The sequence below is a fragment of the Bidens hawaiensis genome, unplaced genomic scaffold (assembly GCF_021521415.1).
Source record: "Bidens hawaiensis isolate Kalapana, Puna unplaced genomic scaffold, B.hawaiensis_p1.1 tig00006295_1, whole genome shotgun sequence".
Classification (NCBI taxonomy): Eukaryota; Viridiplantae; Streptophyta; class Magnoliopsida; order Asterales; family Asteraceae; genus Bidens; species Bidens hawaiensis.
The window spans coordinates 246,972-259,890 of record NW_027491420.1 but is presented as its reverse complement, the minus strand read 5'-3'; the positions used below and the strand labels follow the sequence as shown (position 1 = coordinate 259,890).

The following is a 12,919-nucleotide window of genomic DNA, read 5'->3' as shown; positions in this document are numbered from 1 at the left end:
AGTTAACTTATCTGAGTCTGACAACGATGCGTTATTTACAAGTCAGATCAGATTTGCTAACGCAAGTGACTATGAGCTTGCTATGCAGTTTCAGAAGGTTGTTAGAGTCTGTTATGCATACAAGATTCACAGTTGCGTAGACTGGGAGACCAAGATGTTCCAGAGATAAGAGATAAAGAGCTCGAGACGAGGGGGAGTTTGTTGATACACGTTTTGTCCGTCTCGGTCTTTATTCCCAGTTAATGTAATAGTTTAATAGTATAGGGGGTGTTAATGTAAATATGCCTAAATGTAAGGCACATTCATTACCCCGTAACGAATGTGTCACATTCGTCTAATGTAAGTTACATTTGTTACCCCTGTTTAAACGAATGGAACATAACGAATGTTGGCCATTCGCTATCATTAATGTATTGTATTAACGAATAAGGGTGTTTATTCGTTAAGTAAGTGTAACGAATGACTCATTCGTTAAGTCTATCTTAACAAATGAGGTCATCTTCCTATATATACCCATGTAATCTATTTTTTCCATAACAGTTCCAACAGTTCTGATATTTACGAATTCTCTCGTTACTCTGTCTATTTTTGTTCGCTCCACACACACACCAATCACACAGTAACGTATATTGATCCTAATCGTATCCTAATCAGCAAATGTATCGTCGTAATCACAAGGTCTAGATCGTAATAAGCTCTTACAATATTTTTGGGCCCACGTGTATTTGAAAACTAGTTTCTTCCCAACTAGTTGTAAACGGAGAGTGTTGAAGAGCACTGATGGGAAGAGGATAAAGGAGAAACCTCCTGATTGAGGTTTCGGGAACGAGTCCGGCTGAAGACTCTTTTGTAAACTTAGCGCTTCCCGGGAGGCAACCCGGTACTATGTTTTCATTTTATTTTTATTTTTATTTTTTGGTTTTGCTTCTTTGCTCTGTCGGGTGTTACTTCTCTTACTTGCAGGTTGTTTTTGGATTGCTTATGAGATGATTGATGAGCTATGGTTTTAAACAAGTGTGGGGATGCCACTTGCTTCAGGATTGTTGCTTTTGTTCGTGAGAGATGACGTTATTTGAAGAGAGTTTGATGATTGCGTTTGAATTGGTTGGCGAAGAATACGACTCACGAGGCATATCGTCATATTTCCTAGGGGAGTCTGTTCCAATTCATTAATTTATTTTTATTTTTTGCATAATCTTATTGGTAATTTCCTTTTTCTCACATTGAGGACAATGTGAAACTTAAGTGTGGTGATGGGAAATTGATGTTTTTCGGCAAAAAAATAAAAATATAAAAAAATTTGAAAAAATGTCCCAAGAATTTAATGAATATTTTTGCACTAAAATGGAAAATGATAGTATAATCGGGAAATTGGTTTTTCAAACTACTAATATATAAGAGATAAAATAAAAAGAAAACGTACTAAGCTTGGGATGTGTCGGTAGGCCCAACTAGTCTTGAAAAGTTTCCCATTGCACATTCTTAATAAACCTAATTAATCTTAGATTTTGTGGGTTCTCATCCTAAGGGTAACAAAAATCGTGAGACTCGGAATAGTGCATGATATATATAAATCTATTCCATGATATATATAAAGAAAAGAAATCCTTGTTAAAGTTTGTTAAAATATGAAAACCATAAATATAATAAGTGTTGTGAGGAACTTAGAGTTTTCATGAACCACCATGGACTCTTGTGTTCCAACACAAAATCGAAATTTCGAAAATAAATCGAACCAAAAGCTGGGTATTCGTGTATCACCACGACTTGACAGACTTTCGGTTAAAACACATTGTAAAACATAGAGGGTCGGAGTCACACGTTGCATGAACCACCAAGACTTGTGTGACATCCTAAGGGATGCAACCATATCCTTATTTACAAAGACGACATGATCACGGTTGAAAACATAATGTGGTGACTCGTATGGCGTTTGGATGGTACGCTTTGGCGTAATAAGGTTCATGCCCTTCTCGAACACTCCAGGTAAGCAACTGGGTCCAACGTTTGATTTGATATATGCGCATTGCTTATCCTTAGGTTTCATGAACCTTGGTGTCAAGAGTTCGGGAAACAAGCACGTCCCCCCTTCCAGTTACTACATACCCACCACGACGAATCATCTTTATGCAGAAGAATTATCGGAACACCCAAACGAAACTTGTTTGTAAATCCTTTGAAAATTTTGATTTTTAGGCCTAGGCCTTGGACTTGTATGTGCTTTTATGTACATGAGGCGTAAACGAATTAAGCAATATAGCAATAATAGTAAGTGCGTTCAAACAATCAAATAAAGGCCCACATAATTTTCTAATCATGCAACCTAAACAATTTAAACAATTAAGCTATAGTTCAACTAGAACACTACGTCTAATGCCCGATCTTATAGCCACAGCTCTGATACCAGTCTATAACACCCCGGCTTAAGCGGAAACGCTCGAGTGTGACGTACAGATTGCTCAAACACACATGGCACTATTACTGACCATAATAACATTAATTCATTAAATTTCCAAGTACACAAGTTTAACAAATCACAATACATGTTCAAATCAAAACATAATCATAACAATGTCTCGTTTATTAAATAACCTAGGCATTCTAAGCGTCTTCTAGTCCTTCATCCTCTAGTCACGGTACCTGTAACATATGTATAAAATAAAGTCAGCTATAAATAGCCGGTGAGTTTCCACAGTTTTAAATACATACATAAAAACCGTACAACTCATGGACAAGTGATAAACAAGCAAGTAAGTCCTTTCCAGTTGGTAACAACCAACGTACTTGGGTAATCGCGCAAGTAAGGTCCTTTCCAATTGGGGTTTTTGTTCCATGTTTGTTACAATTAGATTAGGGGTTTTGTTTATTGGTGTAACGACGTTAACAAGTATATATTAATTACCTTATAAGGTTTTGTTTTGACCGAAACCCAGTTGCCGGAAAAACAGAAATACAACTCCAAATTACAGACAAATCGGGGTATTAGAAGGGGATTGAGAATTGTGAGCGAGTTGTTTCGAGTGTAAGGATCCTACTTATACTAGTAGGAGAAGCGTGTACGCGGTTATCGCATTAATGGTGAATCCTGTGAAATCCGGCGTCGATTACGGGGTGTTTTATGGCAAGGAATCACAATTAATTCGTTGGTTATTGATTAATATTGACGGAGAATCATTTTTATATAAACAAATTCGAGTTAAAAACGCGCTTAAGGGTGTAACGGCTACCTCCGACGCCGAATTCCGGCCACCGGAGGTTCGCCAGAAAAACGAGGACGGGGAAGGGACGGGGAGTTGGGTTTAAGTTTTATTTTTTTTTGAATTATTTTCACTTTGGCCCCTAAAGTATCATAAACCTTTTAAATGTAATTCAAGTTCCTTTAAGTTAAATATAAGTATTAAAGTTTTTTTCACTTTTAACCCTAAACTTTATAATTAAAATATATAGCATTCGGTTTTGGATTGTTTACGTGTTTAACCCGCACGAGTCGATTAATGTTTAAGACTCAGAAACTATAAACAATAACATCGAATGTTGAATATCAAACGTTGGGAACACTTTAATAAATGAACAATAATACATCGAAATGACCTATCGGGTCAGGTTTACAAATAAAAATACGAATCGAAATTTGACGAATGTCACACCCGAAAGCCTCATCGCTAATCGTGCTCCACTAGATCCTCACGTCGGCTTCTGGTAGCTAGTGTATGCTCTCCGTGTAAATCGGAAGCCGTACATTCGCTTCCGTGTATAGACCGAGCGCGAAGGCGAACTCCACTATAGAGAGGTGGATATCGTCCCCAAACATGCAAAAATAAAAATCTCCGCGTGAGGAGTATCTGCACCTAGCTGCCTCATCCGGGTCTCCTCCGTACCCGCCGCGCACGGCCTGAAACAATATAATATAATATATTAATAATAATATTAATTCATATAATATGATATAATAATAAATAAAATAATATTATCTAAAATAATATTATATTATATAACATAATTAACTAAAAAACTTATAGATACCTGGCACATAACGTAGAGTACAACTCAAGTGTGAGCTCCCAGCACCGACCTGAAACTGTAGATGTGAGTAATCAACCAAAATGTCGTCACCATATATCTGGCGCTTCTGCTCTTGCTCCACATCCTCATTCTCCATCTATAATAATAATAATAATAATAATAATAATAAGCAATAATAATAAAATAATAATAATAATAATAATAATAACAACAATAACAATAACAATAATAATAATAATAATATTAAAAAAATTATAGACAAGAGGCGGTGTATAGCACGGGAAGTCGCCTCTGGTCTTCCATCCGGCCGTGTATTCCCGTGCATTCCAAACCCCGTCCACAAATATCATAAGCTTAACATTATTGCTCCTCTAACCCTATAACCCTAAAATCTATAATTCGAGATAACAAAACCGAAATATAAAGTAATGAAACGTACCTCGTGTCGTTGCTATACGCCCCGTATAGTGCTATACGGGGCGTATGTACGACTTGACAAACTAGGATTGTCATAATCAATTCTAGGTTGATTGTACAATATACGCCGCGTATAGCACTATACGCGACGTATTAAGGGGAGTCTAGGTGTCCCAGCATGACCCTAATTTTTCCTTCTCCAATTGGGCAATTCCAGTTGACGCGTTCTTCAAAATCAAAGAGCCGAAGAGGAGGGGGGTGGTTGAGAAATTTTTATCTGTGCCATGGTGGAGTCTAGATTGGTTTTTCACTTTCTTCCATGCGTGCGTTAGGTAGGTTACGTAAGGTTGTCGAGCACATTCGTAGCATTGCTGAAGGTTGTCGAGCAATTAAGGCCATGGAATCTTGATCAACAGATTGAAACACACTTCAAGACTTTAGATTTGGAAGCGGTAGATTAAAAATCAAAATTGAGCCATTGCTTGTTGAGTTTCAAATGTTTAAATTGGGCAATATGCCATGGAGTCTTTGGTTTTAAATTGAGACTTTAATTAACTAATTCGTTTAAAATGAGTTTTCTTTTAAAATTTATTTAGTAAAATTTTATTTACTAAAATTTTCATGGACAATGGGTTTATTTTTATTTTGTAAAGCCAATAGGTTTAATTGCTAAAAAGATTGTATTTGATTGTTAGGGGGAAGGGGCATTTATTGGTATACCTATGTATTGGTCAATCCTACATTGTTGCCTTATTTTAACCATTAAGTACACACAAACTACATAATCACTGCCAGCATCTACCACATATGTAATAAATTAATTATTAATTTATTTTAATTCTTCAACCTTTGCCATGGATTAAATTTTGCGGCAAGCATTTGCCATAAAATGAAACAATGCGCCCTACCCACACGGGGGATGTGTTGCCACATGGTTTAGAAGCGATGCACTCTACTCATATGGATGACCCTATATAATCTATTAAAAACGTAAAAAGGAATAGTATTTGGCAAACAGACACCTAAAGAGTACCTCAACCACTGATCTTATTTATATGCAGATGTGTCAATACCCATGTTATACATGAAAATTATCTGTTATGCCTTTAGACTGTGCTTTGTGGAGCCACTAGAGGAGCCGTGAGTGGGTGGTGTTAGCCACGTCGGTAGCGAACACCATAACGTTTATCCGCGAGTGGAGCCACGAGCGAGCGGCCGCGAGTGGAGTCGTGGTGGCTAAAGGGAACGTTTGGAAGGGAATGTTTTGGGAGGCGTGCAAGTGACCGTTGAAGGTTATTTTTTTACTTTTTATTTATTTATTATTTTTTTTGCTTTCTATATTTATCCATAAAACACTTTCACACACCAAAAAACCTACAAGAAATACTCACCCATTCTACTTATTTCTCTCAATACAACCAATTATAAACCAAAAATGCAACGGAATTCCTTTTCTTCGTCCGACTCTTTGGAGGAAGACGACCTTATTTTTGAAGCCGGAAGAATAACAGTTAATCGGTTGGTTGAACGGTTTCAAGGAAGACACATATTATCAAGGCAACCACTTCTTCCTCATGATCGAGTGGGCACTAATGAAACTTTGGTACGTCACCATCTTAGCCTCAATCCCCTTTATGACGAACAACAGTTTAGGCGCCGGTTTCGAATGAGTAGACAAATATTCATGCGTTTATAAAATGATTTGTCAGATCGGTATCATTTTTTCAACAAAGAGAAGATGCAATACGTAGACCGGGTTTCACGACCATCCAAAATGTACAGCTTCTATTCGTCAACTAGCGTAGGGAATTTCGTCAGACGCAATGGATGAATACCTAGAAATGACTGAAAAAGTTTCACTAGACAAGCTTCATTTTCCTGTGAAGGTATACATATATACATATATGTTTCGTTTAGTTATGTTTTATATATTGTCTGAGGGTTTACTTGACAATGTTTATACATAGGGATCATATCGATTTACTCACGGATTTATTTGCGCAAACCAACTTTGTTTGATATCCGAAGTGTATACGAGGTGCACGATGAAAAACATGGTTTCCCTGGAATGCTCGGTAGCATCGACTGTACGCATGTCGGATGGGATATGTGTCCTACGACCTGGCGAGGTCAGTTCCACCGGGGTGATCACCTGGCCCTAGTATTATATTTGAGGCAGTGGCCTCTTAAGATCTTTGGATTTGGCATGCGTTTTTTGGTGTTGCCGGGTCAATAATGACATAAATGTTATCGAACAGTCACTGATATTCGATGACATTATTGACGGGGTTGAGTCAACTCAATTGTTTTATGCGAATGGGGTTCAATTCAAGCATGACTACTACCTGGTTGATGGCTTTTACAACGAATGGTCGACGATTGTTTAAGCTTATGCATCTCTAGTTAAAGACAAACGGAAGTACTTTAAGAAAAAGCAATAATAGGCACGAAAAGATATTGAAAGGGCGTTTGGAGATGTAAAAAAAAATTTCGTTTGATTTCGAGGCTACTACGGCTTTGGTCAAGAGAGAAAAAAGTGGATGTCGTCTATACTTGTATAATTCCACATAACATGGTTCTTGAGGACCAAGGTACGGCTATTTGTCAAAACTATCAAGGTGACGTCTCACGACCCAAATCGACAATAACCGATGATGAAAAAAATCCAAAACGTCTTATATCTCAAGAACCATGAGGTCCACATAAACCTTCGTCATGAGTTGGTCGAGCATTTGTGAGCTAGACGTCCCGTTGATCTTGTACTAGACTAGTATTATTTGTTAATATTTTTATTTTAATGTAATATTAGTTATTAGTTTCCAAATTTAGAAAAAAAAACTGAATAAATAAATAAATCAGATAATATGTTGAAGCCAGCGTTCTTCTGAACCACAACAGGCTCAAGCAGCTTCAATAAGTGTCTAGTTAGCATCCCGACTTCAGCAACAACACAACATAATATTATTGGATGAATTCGGAGCCCGACTTCAGCAACAACACAACACAGTCTTATATATGTGCATTACTGTATGATCATAAATGTTTTGATGTTCTAAAATTTATTTAAAAGTCAAAAGGGAAATATAAAAGGAGCAATAAAGGCGTTATTGATATTTGAGAAAGAAATAATATGATGTTAGTTAATGTGAGAGGGGTGTTGGGGGCCAAAAGGGGATGCAGATGACTTGGAAGGACAACAACCGCATCTCATGCTTGAGGTACAAAAACAACCACCATTCACTTTTCTATTTATCATACATGGAATCATGTCTCTTGGCCCTTAACTCCTGTCATTCCCTAAGTAGATTTCCTACTCATTTAATATATACTTTCTAATTACCAAAATGCCCTTCATGAAAACAATAAAATAACAAACGTAGAGGTTGTCTTTTAACATACAAGAATCACTATTAAGTATTGGGTACGAATTTGATCATTTATTTATCGTATCTATAAAGATAATTTATCATGAATGCCCCACCAAATGTTTATAGAAAGTAGGATTAAAGTAAAAAAAGAAAGAATACTCGAACTTCAACTAAAAAAACTAAATTGAATCGAAGTAATTAGACAATAGATGGTTAATATGTTTTTGATAAATGATTTTTATGTTCGGTTATTGTTATATATGTATAATAAGTAACGGAATTGAACCTATGTTAAAATAAACCTTAAACTTTACATTTTGTCTAAAGGTTTTCGTTACAATTTTTAATAAATAACAAGTTGGTTGTGACTTATTATATATATTTTTATAACCAAGAAGTTTGTCGATATTCATTTGAGCAAATATGTATTTAGTTTAACTAATTCAAGTTAACTTTAATCTACCCACACTTAACAAATGTCTAATCAAATTGATAGAGCAAGTTTTTCCACTAAAAGAAGCGTTTACAATGAGACTCAATCAGTTATCAAATCTAAAGAAAAAAACGTCAATTATAGGTTTAGTTTTAGTCCAAAATTTGACATGAGCAACCATAATTACCTAATTGGAAAAAAATTTATGTAAAAATGCATTTTAATGAGCATCCAAAACAAAAAACCCATACAAATTGACACATTATTACCGCATCAGATTCCAAACTTTTTTTAAAAGCTCCTCACTTTCTTTCAAAACAAAAACCCTCAAAAACCTCATTAGAAATTATTAAATATGTATATGTATATATAGTATGTGTGTGTATAAGAGAAGGAGGCCCACACTGCAGGTCTTGCAGGTCTGTTACAGGTTTGCAATCAAGGACAAAGTTCTTGGACTTGTGTACCACAATGGTACATTCTTTCCACCTCATGTTCGTCTTCATTGACATATCACTCGGGCCTTAGGGATTGTGGCTTTGTTGTAGATGCTCAAAGAATATGTTATTTATAAAAAAAATAATTTTAATATGTAGAAAGATTTAAAAGATAATCTTGTTTCTTTAAAATTATATCTTTAGTTAAACCAAACATACACAAAATCTCTAATCTGCCCATTAGGATTATTAACCTTGACACCATCTACAATCATAAAATCCATTTTCAAATAATCGACAAATACTACTTTCTTGTTTAACAAATTGATGTTTAAGGGTTTACAAAAGAAGAAATTGACCATTATCTGCCTTAAAACAACCTAATGGTACCATTGTAATAAATAACAAAAACAAGCCCAATCTTAAAGAATCCTTCTCTCAGGGTATGGGGAATATATACAGCCATGCATGTCTATCCATTATTTCATTCAGAATTTAACAAACGTAACATTTTCATTGGTGGCTACAAAATCCCAAACCAAAAAGCAACCGTGACACCACCACCGTTGCAAATTGGGTACTTGTTTATATACGATAAGCCATGACATGAACTACACAACCACACCTGATCGGATTCCCGACGATCAGGAACAACCACCCAAATTCGAGTGGGACTTCCGTGTCTCCGCTGTTGTGTCATCCTCCGCCAGCAGCGGACACATCTCCGACACCCTCGGAGTCATAGAAGTCGACTCCTCCGGCACCCTCTTTGCCACTGGCGGTATCGCTAGAAAGATAAGAGTCTACAACTTAAACTCCACATCATGCCAATTCAACATATGCACTCCGGCAAAGCTAAGCAGCCTCAAATGGAAACCCTACTCCGCCGGAAAAACCATGGGGTCCGCGGATTACGACGGTGTTATCACAGAATACGATCTCGAGACACAGATGCCGGTGTTCGAGCGTGACGAGCACTCCGGCCGCCGGATTTGGAGCATGGACTACTCCCATTGCAATCCGGTGGTCGGAGCCTCCGGGTCCGACGACGGAACCATGCAAATGTGGGACCCACGCCATGATGGCGGGAAATGTGTGGGTACAGTTCATTTTGGTAGTCCAGTTTGTTGTGTGGAGTATAATCCGTTTGGTGGACCCTCGATAGCCGTTGGATGTGCTAACACAAAAGCTTATGTTTACGATGTGAGAAATATTATTAATCCGGTTGCGTTATTCGACGGACATCAACGGACCGTGAGTTATGCAAGGTTTGTGGATGATCGGACGGTGGTTACCTCCGGTACAGACGGTTGTTTAAAAATGTGGGATACAAACCAAGGTTTGATTAGAACATATAGAGGGCATACAAACCAACGTAGGTTTGTCGGGTTATCCATTTGGAGGAATCAAGGTTTAATCGGGTGTGGATCGGAGAGTAACCAGGTGTTTGTGTACGATAAGAGGTGGGGTGAGCCCATATGGGAGCATGGGTTCGAACCGGAAGTTGGAACCACGTCCGAACATGGGTTCGTGAGTGGTGTATGTTGGAGCCAAGTGGGAGATGATGAGTGCACGTTGGTGGGTGGTGGTTCCAATGGAGTTATAAAGATTTTTTCTGGAAAAAGAAAGGTATCAACCTCTATTAGTTAACTGAATTAAAGGTGACCGATTTGTCTCTGATCTGGTTTTTTGTACCGATTTTAGTTTGTAACTTGTAAACTGAATATTACTTCGAACGTTGGTCCATTGTTTCTTTTTTCTTAATTAAATAGCATATATAGTCAAAATATTGTTTGATAACCTTGCTAACCAAATTGATATATAATCTTGATAGTTAACTTCGGCCCTTCAACAAAAGAAAAAAAAAACCCTAATATTCCTATTTTGCATAAAACTAGGTTTTAGGTTAAAGGTAGGCTTTAAAAGTTAACCACTGGTATTTTGTACTTAACTAGGTTTAAGTTTGACAATCGAATTAATCTTGAATCTTGATAGTTAAGCACTAGTATTTTGGAATTATCTAGGTTTAATTTTTTTCTTTCTTGATAGTTAAGCATTCATATAAATATTTACAATTAACTAGGTCTTAGTTTGATATCTTGAATCATGAAACTAATTAACCACACTCATATTTAGCATTTAACTAAGTTTTAGATCAAAGTCGAATCTTAATTCTTGTAAAGTCTGCCACTCTTATTTCCCAATTAACTAGGTTTGAGGTTAAAAGCAGATATTATATCATGATACACTTTGCCACTCATAGTTTCATTTAACTAGGTTTTAGGTCAAATTGATCTTTAGGGAGTGTTTGGGATTCCTTATTTTACCTCCTTATAATTTTTCATTAAGTTAATAAGTTACAAAAGTGTAACTTATGAAACTTTTCCTCTCACAATATAAGCAATCCCAAACACCTTATTATTTTTCAAAAAGTTAGTAAGTTATAAGTTGGTATAAATAAGCAATCCCAAACACCCCCTTAATCTTTAATGTTGATTGCGGGTCACTCATATTTTGAATTTAACATAGTTTGAATTACCGTTGGGGAACGTTCTCTAGCTGCACTCACGGGTTAGTGAACATGTAAGGCCAATATTTGTGACTTGCGATATCAAATTACGAAACCCTTTATATATTTAAGGTCAACTTAATAATTTATGTCGGCGAGAAAACCGGACACGAAATGAGAGCTTCGTTGCATGAGTCTAGCTTCAACGGAAGAGATCTTCTAGAAATTAATGTTTTGCTATAAATAGGGACTTTGTAGTTAATTCTTGTGGTGTGTTTTCCAAGGTGTAAATCACCCACCCAAGGGGCTTAATGTATCAAATATTTAACCGACAACGAGATCGTTCCTTTATTTTATCTTTATACTATTTATGTTCAGTCGTTTGATTTACCACACCCGTCTTGAACGTTTATCAAGTGCCAAATCCGTTCGCGCGTTAGATTTAGTCGTTTGGGACCTACAAGTGGTATAATAGCGGGTCGAATCTTATGATTTAACTTTGTTCTTGATATTCGGGCTGTATTCCACGATTACCTGAACCGAGACGTTAAAGACCCGTTGAAGTTTGAAAATCTTGAAAATAAAGTTGGAAATAAAGTGAGAAATAAGCGTATTTAAAGCTTCTCCTGGTAGATCCGAATGTTCAGGATCTACAAGTGCCAGATCCAGGCGTTTCAGGAACCATTCCGCCATACGCCGAAAATCCGGCAATCCTACGATCCTTCCCGGCGAAGATTCCGAGATTAAAGTAGTAAAAATCAAACTTGGATGTGCGTGAGCGTCGGTTATTTCTGATCGTGGTAACTGTTGGATAAAGATGTGACCGGGGGGTTTGCCGGTAACTGCTAGCAGCAGTGGTGGCAGCTGCGTTTTTCCAGCCATTCGGTTTTCCGGCAGCCGATCACCGGAATCGGTTTTCCGGCGGGCCAAATATGGTCACAATGGTGGCATTCGGATTTTGGCTCTAAAATCGAGGCCATTCGAATCGAATCGAATCGAATCAAACTCGATTCGAATCCATTCCAGTCAATTCGATTCAAATCGATTCGATTCGTTTTTCCAGCAAATCATTTTTCCGGCCGACAAGTAGAAGAAAAGAAGAAGACGGCGACGGTGGTGGTTACAATGGTGGTAGGAGTGGCCGTGGCTGGGGTAAAGGTGGCCGGGGCTGGTCACTAGAAGACGGTTTTCCGGCCATCAAATTTGGTGACCTTGGTGATGTTGGATGTGGCCGGCGGTGGTTATCGTTACGACGGAGGCAGCGATGGAGGTAGGTACGGCGGTGTTGGTGAGCGAGATGGCTGCTTCTGTGGACGGAATTGTTTTCCTGCACCGTTCACCGATGGAGTGGCTGGCAGCTGCTTCTTTGGTTCCATCTCCTGATTTTCTTGTTGTCTTTGTGCCCTAATCTTACTTGTAATGAGAAATGGTCTTGAAGCCTTGGACTGCTTGGGCCTAGTTCTTTTAGGGTTGCTAACTCTCAACCATATATGGACAAGCTTGCTGGTTCTTCTTGGGCAGGATTATTTTGTGTGAGCCAAATGTATAATTCTCTTGAACATTTGGGTCTAACATTTACAAGAAATAATTATTTTTCGGGGTTTGACCAAATTGAAGAAAGTCAAACTTGTTTGGGTTTTTCATCATTTTTGGACCGTGCTCAAAGCATATTATTTTTCAATACGCTTAAAAAGGAAATTAATAAGCTTTGTCATTTAATCGTTGCATCCAG

At 37.5% G+C, this 12,919-nt stretch overlaps 1 pseudogene; it reads left to right on the top strand.

The window, feature by feature from the left end:
• The first annotated feature begins 9,284 nt into the window (after positions 1-9,284).
• On the top strand, positions 9,285-10,474 carry LOC143631949 (WD repeat-containing protein RUP1 pseudogene; annotated as a pseudogene).
• The last annotated feature ends 2,445 nt before the right edge of the window (positions 10,475-12,919 follow it).